Source organism: Pinus tabuliformis, chromosome 6, assembly GCF_031772625.1.
Source record: "Pinus tabuliformis cultivar Carrire ecotype Pingquan chromosome 6, CPIR1, whole genome shotgun sequence".
NCBI lineage: Eukaryota > Viridiplantae > Streptophyta > Pinopsida > Pinales > Pinaceae > Pinus > Pinus tabuliformis.
The window spans coordinates 340,331,479-340,351,718 of NC_142292.1; the positions used below are offsets into that span (position 1 = coordinate 340,331,479).

The following is a 20,240-nucleotide window of genomic DNA, read 5'->3' on the forward strand; positions in this document are numbered from 1 at the left end:
AAATACATTCCCCTATTCCCAAAGAAATCTGGGACATTTTTGAAAATAACCTCTTTGTCTCCCTTGAGCTAAAAAAGAAAGGTGAAAAATCCATTTCCAACTGTATATATTCCTAGGTTTCTATTTTATTTTTAGCCCAGGACTCTATTGATTTTGGTGATGACCAGATCCCTGTGAATTTTCCCACTAAGGATCTATCTAATAAAGCCAACATGGAATGATAGAGGACAAAGGGCATTGCCACCGATGAAATTTCATTCACACTTTTCATGAATTTGGAAGGGTTTTCCTTGGATTTTTGCTTCAATGGAAGAGATGTGATCAAAGGGAGAAGAGCCCCCTCCAAGCTGGCCATGCCAAGAGTGCAGAAAGTGGGAAGATAGGGTTTCTAGGGTTGCTTACAAGAGTGATTTTGAGTGAAGTGCATCTCTTTATAGTTGTTAGTAGCCACATTTTTTCCACTTTCCCTTCCATACCAAAACCATGCTCTAGGGATTTAAGTTCAAAGATATTCACCTCATGTTGAATGTTCTCCTTTAAATTTCACATAAAGATATCTAGTATATTACCCTTTGGAATATTATTTACCGTGAGACTAAGGTTTTTGAATTGTTGAATGTGATTTGTGAATAGAAATTTTTTCTAAATATTTATCAATTGACTAAAGAATATGTCACTCTTAATACCCCCATAACATGCTATCAATCCATCCACAAAAATGGAGCAAGAGATAATAGGATCCTTTTTCCATTCACAAAGCCATTGGCACCAAACAAATTGATAAGGTTTTAAATACAAGGTTGCAAGAGTTACCTTCTATAAAGTTGGCACTTGGGGTATATCAAATAATTTCTCCATATGGATATCAAAATTATAATATTTTACCATAAAATTTCCTCATATCAATCTTGGAAATTAATAAGTTTCTCAATGTATAGTGGAACCCTCGATGATGCAAATTTAGAGGTGATGAATAATCAAGATTCTACTACTCAACCTTTATTTCCTCCAGATATCCATGATTTCCTTACATCTTGATATGTCATTTAGCGAGACTCTCATTTAGGGTATGTAGGGTGGCAAACATGGACATTTCCAATTCTTCCATCTTTTTATCCATCTTAGTTTTTATATGTTCCCTATTTTCATCCATCTTCTTTTCTATATGTTCCCTATTTTCATCCATCTTCTTTTCCATGTATTCCCTATTATCATTCAATTCATTAATTGTTATTCAACACCCACTAAATTTATAAAATGGCTCTCCAATTTAGGTATTTGGTGGAAAATCTCCTCTATCTTCTTTAGTCATGGTTGATTTCTTTGGATGTTCATTGCAAGTAAAAAATTTGCAGAATCCTTTGTGAAAAAATTTATAATGTCCTCTTTTTTATCTTTATCACAAGTTTGAATGACTAAAAATACATCTTCCAATCTAAAGTGACACCAATGATAAGTTACATACCTTTAAAACTTTGATGTCGATATTGTTTTGAAGTTGAAATTTCTCCTAATATATCTCTAGAATTCCATCCTTTATGAGTATGGGAATTTGTCTTGTAGTAATCTAATATGTATTCTCCACAATGCCATAAGCATGATTAAAATTTGATGTGCCAAATGAAAGTTATAATAACCTCCCAAAACTTGTTGATTCTTGGCCTTTTCTGGATAATGAACTTGTATGGAATGCCACATGCTCAATATTTCAGGTCTACTTTTAAAAGTTTACTAGAACTAATATGGTCTATCTTCTTTCCAAATGAACTAGTGGAAATCAATTTAGACTTTGTAATATTTAGGTCAATAACACTTGTTTAAGACTAGTTTTTGGACTAGTAAGAGAAACCAATTTCATAGTTTGTATTTCATAGTCTGAAACTTCACCAAAACAATTATAGCAAAAATTCCTATATAACTTGTTTGAGACTAATTTGAGGACTAGTCAAACTCCATAACTACCACAAGATATATTCCATAAAGTGTAATGGTTCAAAACATGAAATTTTAACATAGGTAATTTCTATGTCTCCTCAATATCTTGAAAGTTTTACGATATGAAACTTCACCCCAAAAAAATTCATAGCGAAAATTCCAAGATAACTTTTTTAAAGTAGATTTCAAGACTAGTCACAAACCCTAAGTTTCACAAACTATATCTTAGAAATTATAATGAACAAAAAATTGAAATTTTGGCCATATATACCTTGATAATAATCCTCAATCCCCTCAAAATTTTGGTATATAAATCTTCACAAAAAAGTTATAGTGAAAATTGCAAGATTTCTTAATCAAAGGAGCAAAGCCCTAGGATCACAGTGTTTGATACCAAATGTTAACATCAAAATAGATTAAAAATAGAGGATATAAATCCACGCCTTGAGAAATAATATAAGAATTAAAGATGAGTTTATCCTAATCCTTAGGTAGGGCATTATCTAAGGAAGAAATAATAGAACTAATAAAGGAGGCTAACACTTCCAATGTTGTTAGGAATTTTGGTGTCACAAATATTATGTATAGCTTGAAAATAATGTTTATTGGGCCAATTTTCTAGTTTCTAGTATGATCCATAAACTGTCGTGGATATTCCACTCGATATTTCGCCACAACAAATCTGATAATATTATATTAAAAATATGAAATTCTACACTATTATAGTTTTATTGTATTTTTGGATCTGTAGATCTACTATTAATAGTGCATGCATGCAAATGAAAATTATGCAGAAAATAACGAACAACGAAATAAAATATCACACACACATATAAAACAAGATATGCTCTGGGAAACCCTTTCTGGGGAAAAGCCCAATTGGAAGGTGAGGCCGCTCCGCTCTCTTTCTCTGAATGAAAATACAGCTGCAAGTACATAGAAGTATGACCTATGGCATGTGGGCTACTACAACATAAAAATCTTATCTGTGTGCTCTATTTCCTATCCCTCTTGGCTATTTTTTCTCAGCTATGGAACAAATGCACTCGAAAGAATGGGATCTCTTTTTTCCTCCTAGTGGTCCAGTTATAACATAGCCTGATAGCCTACTAGTGTTTAGGTTTGACTACGTCAACTCTTAACCAGAATTACAATATATAATCTTCTAGACTCTTCTACATCATAATCACTTGGATAACCCCTTTTTCCGTGAATAATGGGGGTTGATGTGGCATCCTCTCGAACCATGGTGGTTAAAACAAGAAGGTCAACTTCTAAGTGGCATAATTTTCGCATACAGACTTCGATTAACACACTTCTTGCATCGTTGGAAAGGTCTATGTGTGTAGAATAACGCGAAAAGGTGCCACACTAAATAAACAATATTTACCCCCAAAAAACATCGTTTTATGCCTTAAAATGCTTTCAAAAGGTTTCAGAGTTTGTTTTTTCAAACTAGGTCCCGCTGGTAAAAATGGTCCCGTGAGTTGATTCCTCCACTTTTTCCACTTTGAAAGCATCGAGATGGATGAAAAACAATATAATGATCCAATCCAGATCATAGTATGATAAAATTTGTACATTATATATTATGAGAAAGCCTAGTGCTAGGAAACAAGGACAAAACCATGCACTTCTAGTCCTTGTAAGGCCATGTAAAGCATATTATGGAATTTGTTGGGAGTTTGTTGAACACAATAAGAGGACATGACTACTATATGTGGTAGAATTCTACTTTTTATAAGGCCATTGGAGGACAAGGAGTGGCAAGGTCATTCTTTGGAATGGTTTGAATGGACCCGAGATTCCAAGGAGCATCATATTAGACATAAATACTAGATTTGTTAATACATTTTGAACTTCATCATGAGAGAAGTTTGGTGCTAAATTGAAGTGATCCACCACCATTTTGCGCATAGTAGAAGTTGGCAAATATTACTTGGTTCAACTTTTGATAGGTTGCAATCATAAGCATCATAAGACTTGTGATGGAAATTTGATTTACATATAACATTCTTATAATATAGTTGTCCACATTTTCACTAGTAAGTCCCCTTCTGATTTTGATTTTGGATATTTTCCACTACCACTATTGGATATTTTAATGCATAGCCTAAGGTAGGTACATCATCCACAAGTTTTGCATTAAAGGTTGACAAATTCATAAACAAGATTAGGAATATAAACCTACAAGTATAAGAGAAGCTAAATAAATCTCAAGAGAAGTCCAAGTTCATGCATGATCAACATAGGATCGAAAAGGCCTCCTAAGTAGGTGAGAAAGTAGGAGACAATGTTTGGTTGCACATTAATAAGGAAAAGTTACATTGCTTAGGAAAGAAAATCAAGACTTTGTGCTATGTACCTTTTGAAGGATTAAAGCAGGTAGGAAATGGTGCTTATAGATTCAGTCTTCCACTTTATATGCACATTGATCGAGTAACAAATTTAGAGAACTTGAAACTCTACTAGCCACCTATGATAAATGTGTATGAAAGGGTTTGATTCTTACCTTCCATATATAAAGACTTGGCACTAGCATAATTACTAGAGGACATTATTATGCAAACTAATATTAGAATGACTAGGAGAGGTCAACAAAAAATTGGTAGGTGGAATTAAAAGGACAACTACCATCCAAGGCCAAATGGTACTCCCAGGAGAATACTAAGGAAATGTGAATCTTTTGGAAATGAAAAGCCTCCCAAAATTAGGATGGACAATTTCAAAATATATATAAATAATCACCATTAGACTTTATTGATTATTTGGAAACCACACTAACATACTAGAGCATACCAACATACTAAAACTAAAATTCCTCCTATTTGGGGTAAACAAATGTCGATAGGGTCTTGTAACTTAAGGACATGGATCTTAGTGGTCGTCACTACTTTCTATTAGACAATATCTTTCCAATGTTGTTTTGTTTTATCAAACATAATGCATATGTAAACGTTATGCCCTTGACAAGAGAATAGTCCAATTATACTTCACACATCCAACTGATAATGATGTCAACTCACCATGATTTACACATATTATAAGAATCTAATAAAAACTTCTAAAAGTAAGAAGAAAATTCCAAGACAATTCTTAAATCCTAAATCTCACTATAATTTCTTTATAAAAAAATTAATTCAAAAAATTTAACCATTTTTATTTTCCCATTATATATGAATAGTGAATATAAAATAAATATTTAAATAATAAAATATAAAATATAAAAAAATAAAAAAATCATAATATTTAATAAATTTATAATAAACTTAAACTTATATTTTCTAAATTAATTCTTTAATAAAAACACTAAATAAGAGTCTAAATCTTGAAATTATGTTTTAAAATTTTTTTTAAGTTAAAATGAGATATATCTCTTCTTTCACATGTCTCTGTTTAAAAGAAATTTAACAAGTTTTTTAAAATACACTAAAAAAAACTCTCTTCAAAAAATGTCAAATAAATTGAAATAAAATGTACCTTAAGAATGAAAAAGACGAAACACCCATCATGATAACCAAAGCCTAACCATCATCGTGCCCACTTGTATGGTTATAGGGAACACTCCATAGGTTGTCTGGTTGGCAAGTTTGTTCTATTAAGAAGTTTTTTTTAATAGCGAAAAGTTTTTGGGTGGCGAATGATGTCATCGATTTTTAATAATGTCCGAACAATAAATATAAATTATGTTTATCGTAAATTATAATGTCCACGTTTTGTTGCACACGGTAAATTAAATTTTACATTTTCAATTATTACTACAATATATCATTTTAGAAAGCAAAAATAAATAGGTAATTATTTATTTGTGTTTCTTTTACAACATAATTTAGAATATAAATAATAGCGATGTAAAGATAAAAACTGATATGACAGTTTTTGACACTATCAAAAAAATAATTATAATAGCAAACAATAGAGTGGGTATGGAATTAGAAGGGAGTAATTTGAATTAAAAAAAAATAAATTTAAACATGGGTAATTAATTTATTTATAATTAGGTTGATTCATATGAATATTGAGACTTTGGTTCTAATTTATATAATAACAATGATCAACTGCTAAGTCCACAAGTGTTCAGTTGCATATTTTACTAAACATATAATTAGCCTAAAATTAATGACTATTGTTAAACCTGTAAATAGTCTTAAGTTCTTCTAGAATCTCACTCGTGCTTTGAACTAAGCCATTATGATAAATAACCTCATTCTTTAAAGCAGGAGATCATAGTCCAATGTCAGTTAAATCATGAAGAAGATGTTTGTTCACCACCACAAATTCATCACTATTCAACACAACAAGTTATTTTAAATACTAAAATTAGAAAGACAATTGAAAAAATACATACAAAACAAGCAACTCTAAGAAAAAATGACAATCACATAAAATAATCACCTCAACACTCTTCTGCTATAAATATTTGATGTATAAGGTTCAAAGCACTAATTATTCCAAGAATTTAACTAGTTGATGCAATTGGCATAGGAGCAAAAAGAAGAGAGTTTCTCACACCATGCTTTGTTATCATGTCCCTTAGCCCAGCCCAATCCCAACAATCAAAAGGCTTTACACCCCACATGTTTGGTTGAAGTATTCCCTGAATCATGATCAAAAGGCTTTACACCCAACATGTTTGTTGAAGTATTCCTCGAATCATTCAAAACAAAGACAATATTATTACATTCATAACATTGGGGATCCTTCTCCCTTGAAGGCAGTTAGCACTAGCCTTAATATTAATGGGACAAGAACTACAAACTCTTTTTTATAGATTAACCTTACTCACAGGGCTCCCATAGTAGGTTTCATATGGACCTTTCGTAATAGCAAGCTCAACTGATGCTTTCGAGGCATGATAATAAATTGTTTCAAAAATATCCTTATTCAACTTTTGAGCTTGCATGAAATATTTGTTATTAGAGACATCCCTATCAAACATACATAATCAAAGAGACATATCTTTATTGCCTGACCTCTTATTATTCAAGGCATTCCAAGTGGTGTAAACGTGTCAGCAAGACCCCAAAAACCTATACCAATTGGCTTATGTCACATATTTGATAGTTTTGCAGTTTCCATAGGATAAAAGTTCACATCAATTATCTTATTGAGGTTGATAGCAACTATTGATGTGACCTACTTCAACAATGCAATGTTAGATTCTTTTACTTGCACACAAATAAAAACTAGACACATTGGAGACAACCACTGAAGATTTGAATGTTCAAAGTATCACTTCATAAAAGAAAAATAACAAGACCAACCTCTGCTAATTTATCAAAACCAAAGTAACGGTTCCTCCAACCTCTACTACCAAACAACTTAGAGGGTTGATAATCAAGGGTTATACCCTAAATAAGTGGAATAAGTTAGTTTTCATCTTTAATTAAGTTGATCTCTACAACAATGATGTAATTAACAAATATACATTTTCCCTCACATATCTAGGCAATACAATAGATGTCAAGTTACATAGTGTTGTTTCTGGTGGACTTGTAAATTCAATAATCTCTGTGCATAAGTTAGAAGATTTGATGGTTCCCAGATTTTGTTGATTGCTTTTTCTGTTACAAGTATCCTGCATAGCTAGTAAAAAATAGTTGGAGACATTCAATTAATTTTGCATAATGCATTCATTTTAAATTGCATTAAACAGACATTTAATCCAACATTTATCAAACTATAGATCCATAAATTGTGTACCTTGAAGAGCATGTATGGATTGCATGTTTCTATCTGAGCTTCCAAAATAGAAAACCAAATCTTCTATGCCTATGTAACCTTTTTTGTCTTACCTTGATTTTGAAAAAAAAAATGTTATAATTAGTTGTTCAACTGTCAAAAGATACAATAAATATACAAAAATAATGCACACCTCTTGCTCATATTTCATGCACAATTTTTCAAATTCTTCACCCCAATGATCAACAAACCCAAGAACTTCACTCAGAAAAAATAATGTCCATGTAGAATTCTCTTGAAAGAGAACTGACATGCAAAGTGCAAAAAATAAATCACATGCTCTATTCTCTTCCTATAAAATACACAACTATAAATCTATTTTTTCTAATATATGTAAAAAGGAGGAAAAATAATTTGGTATTTAAAACAACCCTAGATGAAGCAATGAAAAAAACACCAAATAAACCACAAAGCCAACCTATGTTCATAACATTTCACAAAAGCAATATGTTTGCTATATTTTAGATCAACGAACACGTCAATATGTGATAAGGAAGATTGATACCTTCCCATGGTTCTTTCTCAACTCTAGAAACTCAAAAACATTTGCATGCCATGGCTCTAAGTACATGGAAAATGCATCTGCAAAAGGAAAAATATCCCCATTAATATTTCTTTCATTTATTAACTAAAATTAGTTTTTGAATACAAAAACAAGTCGTGTAATGAGCACTCACCGTTCCTCTTGCCTCCACCTTGATCAACATAACAAGCAGTATCATTGAATACTCTCAACATTGGCACAATACCATTCAATTTGTCATTTGTTCCTCAAATATAACTACTAGTTGCACGAATGTTATGAATTAAAACACCAATTCCTCCAGCTGATTTTCTTATTATAACACATTCCTTTAGAGTATCATATATCCCCTCAATGCTATCATATTTCATACAAACAAGGAAACAACTATTCAACTGCCAAGTAAAGGGAGCAAAAATAAGTTGATTCTAGAATAAAAATAGGAATCTAACTTTGCTCCAACTGCATGTCAGGAACCGACCATCACACATGACCCCAAAAGTTGAAGATAATAAAGTCCACTTTAGTTTAATCCTTTCATTTCAGACACTACGTTTTATGGACTAATAAAATTATTTTCATTGTCAAAGCAAGTTCCAACCTGTGGCCTTGGTGTACCAGCATTGAAAAGTGTAGGAGAAGCATGGTTGAACCAACGTTGTGACATTAAATGGTAAGTTTTGATGGCTGAATCAATATCATTCTTATGGATCCCTACAGCAACCCTCATTATCATATGTTGAGGCCTCTTGACTCAACAATTCCATTGTATTTTAAAAGATATGATTTCTCCAATGTCTTAAAACCAAAGTAGTTGTACTCAAAATCCCTATCATAGATGATTTCACTATCCAAATGAGTTGCATTATGAACATCAATAAGAAAGTCTTAGAAAGCATAGTCTACCAAGACTCACAAATACATGCACATTTTGCATCTAGGTAGACAACTAATTTAATGCATAGTTAGTTACTTCTACAAAACCAATAACAATAATCTTTCATTTGAAATGTGCAAATTCAAATTAATATTGAGGTTGTTGAAAGTGTAATATACTAGAATACAACCCAAACCTTCATGATGATTTCATAAACATCATTTGCAATCACAAAATCCTTTGAACCAGATTGCTTATTGACACGAGCATACATTTGCTTTATTCTATAAAACCACCCAATATTTGTGAAGAAATGAAGTTATACTTAAAAAATTTCATAGGAAACATGAGAAATACACAAGTGTTGTCATACTAATTAATTACAATTAGAAACAACTTTTAAACCTAATAAGATCAACTTCATTTCACAATTCACAAATGACAGAAGCACTTACGTCTTAGAGAATGAACTATTTGTATTCTTGTGAATATTGGAAACAATTCCATTGCATAAACTTGGAAATATTGTTTACTATTAAAGAAAAGGGCACCTGAACGACTAGGGAAACCATACACAAAGTCAATTATTTTTTTATTATACTAGTTTTCTTTAGAAAGTTATTGTTAAACAATATCCAATTGACAACCATGATAGCTTGAACGTCAATATAAAACAATTTTTTCTAATATAAATTAAAAATAGGGTTAGGGTGCAAAATAATTTGTGTTTTTGTTAGGAAAAAAATGGGTAAGCCTCCCCAACAAGGCCAATCCACCTTGGACTATTTACAATACGTATACCAAGTTGGAGAAACCATATTTGACATTTGTTTATTATTATACATAATTCATACAAGGCCAATCCACCTTGGACTATTTACAATACGTATACCAAGTTGGAGAAACCATATTTGACATTTGTTTATTATTATACATAATTCATACAATATAGTATCTGTCCATACCACTTGTTCCTAGCCTTGATTAAGGAGTGCATTTGCACTAGCTCTTCTTACATATGGTATCTTTGATGCAAATCTTTCTCTCCCTCGTTGTTGATTTGGTTGCTAAAAGTTTGTGACATGCATACTAAAAAACAAACACGAAATCAATGGATGAAAACTTGAAATCTTGATACTGATAAAGATACATAATCAAGCCTCAAAAGGCCAGCATAAAAGGAAAAAAAAACTAGAAAGTATATTTGACAATAAGAAAAGTATAGCGAAATTATTAACTCTACCTTAATTTTTTGGTTGAAATATATTTCATTGTGTTTCTTCCTATAACTATGGATACGTTCCTTATGTTCTTCCACAATGTAATGTCCAATTCTGAATTCCTTATCTTCTTAGCCCTGTGTTAGCTTGGGAACTAAAAAATTTATAACACCACCATTATATAGAAGAGAAAGGTTGTGGAGCCTAGGAAGTAACATGGCCCATCCTCAATGGAAACAACAAGATACTCGATTCAATTATCCTTGGCGGGATATCACTAGTGTTCTTCGCCTACCTGAGAATAACCCGAGTCAATTACCTTTGATGGGATATCACTAGTCTTTTTTCTTACCTGAGGATAATCTGATTCCCTTAGCTGTCTTAAGATATTGAAAAGAAATCTTATATGGACCTAATCAAACCAAATCTTGTACCGCGACAACATAAAAAGGAAACCCTACGTGAAACCATGGAGAAGAACGTTTACAGAGACAATTACATTAGAGAGAACAAGGAGTCTTATGGTGATCTTTGTTTGTCCCAAGGCATTCCTCTGAAAATATTGTCCCAAATAACCAGGATGGAAATACCCTCTATCTTTTATATGATGAGCATTCTTACCCATATTCCACCTCCTGACAAAGCAATTTTGTTGATCTTAAGCTACACATGTAGTATATCACACAACTAGCTCGATGCATGCTTGGTTTTGGCCACAGCTAAGTGGTACTATATTGTTTAATTTAATTAGTTTTGGATTAAAGGTTACACAACAACTTAATTCATAGGCCCATCTATTGCCCACATGCCCAATATGCGGTAAAACAAAAAATTTGTTGCTTTTCTTAGAATGCAAGTTTTTGTGATTCATGATTTATACAATTTTTTTTTTAAAGAAATCACATATCAAATTTTATGTCAACCCTTTCGAACCACTTATTGTGGTTCATCATCAGGATATAAATTGTTGCCAACTTCTAGGTTTGGAGTAGAGAAGGGATTAATAATCAATCAATCACCATGGTATAAGTTCAGTCAAATAATCAAATCATTAATTATGTTTGTGAGGTCATTTCCCAGATCAAAAGATTAGGAATAGTTGGATGACTTGTTGGTTAGATTTGCTTCATTGAATTACTATTGTTGATTTGAGTGCATCCATGGTTGCATAACTTGTTTGGATCCATGGTGATGTGTGGCCACAAATTGATGGTTTTTTCCATCCTATCACATTATTCAATTAGAATTGAAGCTTGCATCCATGGCTATGTAAGTTTCAACAAATTTTGTTGCACCATTCGACAACAATGTCAGGAAATCTTCTCCCTGGCTGAATAACTCAAGCACATCATCATTCATCGTATCGGGTCACCTCATGAAGGTAAATTGATTGGCTGCATCATAGCTCACCATTATACAATGAAGGTCTCAAGGTATGTATAAGTTTCAAGGCTTCTCAGTTTCATGTGCTTTTAGTCTTAGTTTATTCCTCCATCTTCATAATGCCATGGTTTTATTTGATTGGATTCGTTGAAATATTTTATGTCCGTGAGATCTCACATATTTATTTGTCTTTCATCTCATCTCACATATTTATTTATTTTTCCCTTTATTAGTGTAATTTTTTACTCTGTAGCAAATATCCATAGTCAAAGTAATTTATGTAGCAAACCCCAACTACTTAGTTGCAAGTACTGGTTTATTATTTAGCTGGTATATAATATAGATAGGTATTCGAGATAAATGAGTATGTCACCATGATTCGGGTAGATGAGGTTGGATGAGAAACACAATGTTAGGACCAATTTGATTGGTTCAATGAGTGTCCAATAAGTGCGGGTTAAAACCTATATATAGTGAGCTATTGGTAGTTCAAGTAGCTATGCTTGCTTGTTTGTTCATTAGGGTGATTTGGCCATCCTCCCCATGTATTTTCCCAAAAGCCTTTCTCCTTTTATGTAATATTGAGTGACATAAATAGGGGAAAGGAGGTTTATCAAGAGCCATAGGGAGGTTTATAAAGAGCCATATAACCCTAGAGCCTTAAATAAGTATTCATATTGCTGAAGAAAATATTCTATCCCTTTAGAGTATGTTCTTAGAGGAGTTATCCAGAAACTTACCTTAAAAAATGTGAGACTTTGAGCCAGTATTTCATTAGTTAATTACACTTTGATGCTCAGTGAGGAAGTACATAATTTGAATTTTCTCAATCAAGAAATACAAAAGGACAAGGAAGCGCTGTGATTTCTTACCAAAATATTGTCCAAGAGATCTTCTCACTTGAATTTGCACTAATTTTTTGATGAGAAATAATATATGGAAACATTACTAACCAATTCTCTTTTTTCTCTAAAACAGGTTCACAAGGTCAATTCTTCCTCCGTTCTTTAGTGCACTCCTTCATTCTTTAGTACATTCTTGTCATACATTGATGAATTATTAATATAGTTGATGGTAAAAGTGGTAATAGATTTGTGAAGTGGTGTATTAGAGGGCGAGTTATGAAGCGGTCGACAACATGTATTGTAAGGGGTTTTTTCTTCCACGTGTCATAAGGGGAAATGTCAGTGGAAACATGTTTGAATATGGGTAGCTAAAAAAATAAAAGAAGAAATATGCATTGAAGAACTTTGGATATCCTGAAGAGCACATTGGCATCAACTAAAACTTTGGATATTATAAATGAAGACTATTATCACAACATATATCATATGAAAAATATGCAATAAGAGGATTTAGGATATTCTAAAGTTTTGTAAATTTATATCATATGAAAAATATGCAATAAGAAGATTTAGGATATTCTCAAGTTTTGTAAAATTTTTGATGACAAATATATATTGGTAAAGTTTTTAACGTTTCACTTTGTAGTAAAACCGCAAAGTGGCGTTGTCCAATGAAAATTGACACACACACACACAAAATATGGTTTTATACTCCAAACATTAGAAAATGATGAAAAATATATATAGAAAACTAAATTAATGGCTAGTCAATGATCTACCGATCGATATAGGCCCTATTTTCCATATTTGATTTTTAGGTAGAGACTGTTAAGGGTAATGATTCTTGTATGTGTGAATATAATGATCATCACATTTATAGGTGGTTTGAATTATTTACTATCAATTATTTTATTATGACATCAATATGAAAAAGTATTTTTAAGACTTTGACAGTTATTTTATATATATATATATATTTCAAAATAATTTGGATAGATGAGATTTTTAATTGTTAATTACAAGAGTAGTTAATAATTTTGAGGGACTTAATCAAATTTATATCTATTATTCATGGGTTCCAATCAACATTATGACTTTGAGTGAGAGCGCATGCTACCTCCTATATATAGAGAAAGAGAGATACCTCCCATAGAGAAAGATACCTCCTACATATAGAAAGAAAGATAGCATAATTGATTGAACTATGTCTCTTATTTATAAAAGTGAAGCAATGATCACATCTTTAATTTGGTCTTCAATTTTTTGAAAAAAGTAAACAATTTAAATATTGAATATGCAATTATAAAATATGTTTAGGATATTTAATTAATTAGCAAAAGACTATGTGTGAAGGTATAAAGGTTCCAATAAAGTCTTTTTGGAAAATAATCAAAGTATCTCCCAAAATTATATCCTAAAACATCAATTAAAATGTTACACCAAAGCTTGTCAAAATTCCTCAATGAAACTCACATTAAAATTTTAAAGAGAATAAATTGGAATACAAATCTCCAAATAAAATTTACATTAAAATTGCAAAGAAAATGAATTGAATATATATTAATATTTTTTTTTGTTGATCAAGGTTCTATTCATTCTTCCAAAAAAGAGTACATTAGTAGTAGAGTGTAGGTAGTCTGACCCCAACCAGGTTTGTTGAATACCGTTGTTAGCTTATGACAAAGAAATAGAAAAACATCATGAGACATAGTCCACAACTTGAGAGGCCAGAAGCACTAGTAAACAAACAAAACAAGTAAAACACCTGTAACCATGCTAGTCATCAAAGGTGATGGAGGTTGGGTTGTCCAGAGCTGTTCCTGGAGGAGGAGGAGGACGAAAGGAGACTTGAACGTTCTCTTCAAAATGGGCCATCCAGGCCTCCAACTTTTCTACTTTCTCATGTAAGATGTTATGGACCCGTCAGACCACCACTACGAACTCTCAGACATGGCACTGAAAATAATGCATTTTTTACAAAGTAGCCATTAGCTCAATGTGTTCCTAACACCTCATCCACTCTGAGGTTTCCTGACATTCAAGAACTAATTAAATCAAATCCTGACAACGCTCCATCCCTTGTGTCCTCGAACCTTCGTGACGATTCGACCGACCACGTTGTTGACCCCATAATGTGAAACCCCCATGACCAGTTAATGAGCCACCCCGACTGCTACCACCACAAACTTCAGAACCCACTCGACTAGAGTGGCTTGCCCTGCCACCATCTCGACCACCAGGGACTGCCTTACCCGAGCGACCACCTTTGTTACCTCCTCACATGGAGCAATTTGGATGGGACGCTAATTCCAATGGTGAGAGACTCTCACCACCCATAGAGTTGTCGGAATTGGCCTTAATTTGGGATGAGGAGTAGGGAAAATGGGGAACCTAACACATGATGATCATCCCAACACCACAGGGATGAACATAGGCTAACCAACAATGATCTTTCCAAACTGTAACTATCACTGAGGAAAAACACACCACCGCCACTGGCATGACCACCGCCAGCCGGTCCAGAATGAACGCAGAGGACCACAATTTTACCACAATCACATGCAATTCATCGTCCTGCTCCCTAGGAAGAACCCACGCAAACCATACCACCCAAAAAGTAGTGTATCTACTCCACAAACACTGCCAAGGTCGACAAGACCTCGAGAAAGGACCGTTAGAGGCTGCATATCCAATTCCACTCCAACACGAAAGAGATAATAGCAGACCCCAACAGGACTAACAAAGGACCACCAGAATAAAACAACCAGGTCTTTTCCTATGTTAAAAAAACCTTAAATTGAGAACCAAACTGGAAATTGACAAGAATTCACACCTTTAAGCCGAGGAGGGGATGTAGACGGATCAAACGCCACCTCAACCAGACAGGGTGCCTGTAGAAACAACCACTTCCTTTCTCAGAAATCGAATTTCCAATTCCATACCACAACTAAACTCTGAATGTCTGATAGCAGACCGCATCACCCTCCATAAATTTCCAACATACACCACCTCCTGCGAAATCCAAGACAAAATGAAATCTCACAAGGTTCAATATATGCTCTCCTACACAAGGTGCATGGATAGGATGGGGAGATCGGTCCTCAGACCTGCAGCCACGCACCCCTCATGAATGCCCACGCGTTCCTTCGGGAACAATATCCATTTGGTTAATCACCCCGATTGGGGTAAATATATATTAATATTATTATATAAACATTTATATGGAGGAAAATTCTTGATCACCCGTTTTGATATCCAATATACATCTTTAATAACATTGAATTTATATGAAGGCATTACTCCAATGAAAAGACATCAATATATCCAATATACATCTTTAAAAACATTGAATCTATATGAAGACATTACTCCAATGAAAAGACATCAAATAATTACACTATGAAACATTTATAAGTTATTAGATAGTTTTTATGGTTCTAGTTTTAAAATACACCTTTTTTTAATAACAAATATATATCTTTAAAATCATGTTCTCATTGTTGGTTCGACAACTAAGTTATAATAGGTTTTCCATTTTTTTTTAACAAGATCGGGTACTTATATATTAAAAAACATCAAAAGAGGGACAAAGTCCCATTACATATGCCTGAGGTAACATAATGGAATTGGTGCAAAATGGGCACGCAGTCCCGATTTCCAATTCACTGCTCTTGTTTCTTAAGTTTTGAAAGACATAACGGCTATATTGCCGAAGGAACTGACCTAAAAGAAAACAATATTTACAATGCATGGAGAGTTAACACCAGAATTGGTTAACTGAGTCATCTAGGGGCTGATCTTTCTATCACTGTGCTTGGTGGATGCTTCACCTTGCACACTTTGATTCAACGTCCTTATATAGCTGACTGCTTCTTCTAAGTGGTGGCACTTCTCTTTAAGTCCTTCTATTTCGGCTTTCTGTTTTTCAAATTTCTTTTTCTTTGACTTGTTCTCGGACTCGACTTCAGCTTTGAGTTCGTTGAAGTATTTTATGAATCGTGCTATCATAAAGCAGTGCGCCTTGCAGAGAGCGTAACTACTATTGGTCTCAATATGGTCCAAGGGATTATCAGACATTGTTGAAGCGAGATTGATTGACTCCTTGTGCTTGATTCGAAGCTTGATCTGCGGTCTCCTGGAGGGAGAAGGGTGGGAAGCAGAGATTCTGTGGGTAGTTATCAGGCGATTCCAACTGTTCAGGACTCTATTGCAATCCCGGGAAATCTTGTAATGCTGAAGAGCACCGAAAACTAGCTGGGGCAGGGAACTGAAGGGGAGAATGATGGCAGAGATGGAGGAGAAACCATAGGGATTTGACTGTGAAAAAGAGGGGACAAGGACAGAAGGCACTGCAGTGAATGAGAAGGGTGCAGAGAGTGGTAGAATGGAGACAGGGCGAAGATGGAACCAGCAAGAAAAAGACGATCACCACGAAACTTGAAGCAATCTGATCCACAATTACATGCCAAGAGTTAGCGAAAAAATGTTTAAGGTAGTTACAGACAAAGGCAATACCTCTCTCGGCTGGCAGAAGAGAAGAAAAGACGCTCCACCTCCAACCGAAACCACTGCAACACTTTCTGCTCACTGCGAGCTGCCTGATAAGGAAGCAGCAAGAACCCGTTCCTAAAACTTTGACGAGCAGAGAGCGATCCCCGAACTTGTTTTCACAACCACTGATTCTCGGGTGAATCCAGCGAGCCCCAAACTGCTTATAAGCCAGCTCGATCACCATTTTCTCATGATTCTGATCACCCTTCTCGGGATTGCACCTGTCACAGGAATCATTTCTTATTTTGCCTGCGCAGACTCTACTGATTTTGAAATGACTAAAACCAAACTTTTGTATGTCCTTTGAGCGGGATTTTTCTGACTCCAACATCCAATGCGGATCATCACTTGATCTATAGATTCTCCTCGCTGATCTAAGGGGATGATCAGAGATTTTGTCAGTCCTGAGATGATAGGTCCTCCAGTTCTTTTGACTGTGGGGAGTTGTATCCATTTGGCTGAAATGACTGGTGGTACAATGTGACTCAAACCCATCCAAGGGGAATGGAAAATCAGGGGATTGATTTTTCATAAATATTATGGATGTCTTTAACCTGCCCAACCGACCGATTCACTGCATTGTTGGCAAGGGAGTCGGCCTCATGATTATAGATTCTCAGGACATGTTTATACTTGATGTTTCCCAACTGCTTGGTGTTTTCCAAAATCCTTTGTTTAATTCTATTAAGAGCCTGATTTTTAAAATCTCCCCCTGATTCCATAGCAGCGATGATTATTGCTGAGTCGCCGATTATTACTGGGTCTTTGGCTTGGAGATTTTTGAGAATGCAAGTGCCAAGAAACAAACTGTATGCCTCCGCTTTATTATTTGTCATATTACCAAGCCCCCATTCGTAAGTAGAGATGACTTTTCCTTCCTGATCAAGGATAATTCCCCCAGCTCCTGCTTTACCGGGGTTGTTTTTGGAGGCCCCATCGAAATGAAGAGTGAATGTCTTTTGGTTTTGGATCCACTTTTCAATTTCATTTTGGCTTCCCCTGAGCTTCCAACCTTTATTTCTTCCCCCTGTCTTAGCTGACACTTGTTTATTCACTGAACACACCAAAGGGAATTTATTGTACCATTCCTTTTCTTCTTTCTGCCAGTTATTTTGGTTGACTTTGTACACTGAGTTAGCACTGATCATTTCTGCAACTAACCCCCAAGTTTTAGCCAGAATGAGTGCTGGGTTTGGCTTTTGGTTTTTGAAGATACAACTATTTCTAGAGAGCCATATTTTCCAATAGAGAGCAGATGGGAGGCATTTCCAAATTCGGATAATAGCAGATTTACTTTGTTTTGTATATGGGTAGCATTTCTCCCAATTCCTGTTTAAAGTTGTGAGTTGGTCAAAATTTTCCGTGGGCAACTTCAGAGGGCTTATAATTTGCTGCCAACAATGCTTAGCAATGGCACAATCTAAAAAGAGATGTTGGTTGCTTTCCTCCTTTTGACATAAACAACACATAGATGGCCCTTGAATCCCTTTTTTCCTGAGATTTTTAGCAGTGAGAATTTTACCCTTCAGAAGGGTCCAGGCAAAATTTTTTATTTTTGGAAGACACTCGTTCTTCCAAACTGCTGTCTGAAGGTTCCAATTTTCAAGGTTGTTGCTAGGTTGGAGGAACTTATACCCGAATTTCACTGTAAACTTTCCTCCGCTTGGGTCCCAAACAAAGCTGTCTTGGATTGTTTTATTTATTGGGGCGGCTCCAGTCAGCGTTGTCTTCAATTTAGCCCACTGATTTTTCAAGTTATTTGGGAGAGGAAGGTCCTTCCATGTGGACCAGCTGTTTTGATCCCAGACTGAAATGTCATGGAGAGAAGTTATACTTTTTGCATCCATCCAATTTTTCAAGGATCTATACTGCTGACATTGAATTCGAGGCTCCGATCCCATTATTCTGTCAGTCCATAAATCTGTGTCTTTTCCATTTCCAGGGCTCTTTGAAATGTAATTTTTAATTTGAGGGATGACCTTTTTAATGAGTCTCCACGCTTGAGTGCATGGTCTTTCTGTGATCAGATCAGAGAGAATCTTTGAGTGCTGTCCATTGAGATATTTCTTTAGAAGAGCCTCGACCCACCAGCTGCCTTTTTCGATTAACATTCGCCAAACAAGCTTAAAGCCCATGGCTTTGTTTGTTAGACTGGGAATCCTGATGGAGATGCCTCCTTTTTCAAAGGGGAGGGTCACCTGTTCCCAGCGAACCAAACTAAATTTTTTTGTGTCTTGCTTCCCTCCTTGCCAGAGGAATCCTCTCATGATTAGCTCCATTTGTTTATGGATGCTGGCAGGAGCCAATATTACAGCATACTGATAGATGGGAAGAGCTGATAGAAGAGCTTTTATGAGGATGGTTATGCCCGCTAAATTTAACCACATCAGCCCCCAGCTTTGAAGTTTCCCTCTCATCTTTTCTATCTGTTTGTTCCATGTCTCGGACTTGACCCCTTCCTTTGCCAGAGGTAAACCGAGGTAGGAAAAATGGCTCCAGTTCCTTTGGACTGGGATGTCCATAATTTGGGAGATCCTTTGCATTACTTTGGGCGAGACATTCCAAGTATAGATTCTGCACTTCTTATTGTTTAGCAAACCCCCTGAGATAGCTAGAAGGCTTCTAAAATTTTCTTGAATCTCCTAGCTATTATACTTGAGGCTCCTCCAATTAGAAGTGTATCATCGACAAAGAGAGAATGATTAATTTCTTTTATCCCTCGCGCTATGCTGATGCCAATTATCTCCCTTTTTTTCCTTTGATTTTCAAGATGTATACTTAAAGTTTCCGCCATAATGATAAATAGGAAAGGGGAGAGAGGACAACCTTGTCTCAAACCTCTGGTACTGTGAAAGTAGCGGCTGGGCCTTCCATTGATCAGGGGGGCTGTCCAAGGATTTGAAATACATTCCATTATAATGTTGATGAACTTGTTAGAGATTCCAAACTTCTGAAGTACTGCCACTAGAAACTGATGACTGACCCTGTCAAAAGCATTAGCCATATCAAGTTTGATGACCATGCCTTTTTCGTTTCTTTGTATACTGCTATGGATGGCTTCCTGTACAAGAATTACATTATCCGTTATCTGTCTTTTTGGGACGAACCCTCCTTGATTCTCTGAAATGAGACTGGGCAAGATCTTTTTCAGCCTATTTGCCAGG

At 34.8% G+C, this 20,240-nt stretch overlaps 1 pseudogene; it reads right to left on the reverse strand.

Annotated features, from left to right (window-relative positions):
• Nucleotides 1-5,922: 5,922 nt before the first annotated feature.
• The window catches only part of LOC149258689 (ribonucleoside-diphosphate reductase large subunit-like), a 46,568-nt pseudogene continuing 32,250 nt past the window's right edge, over nt 5,923-20,240 (reverse strand).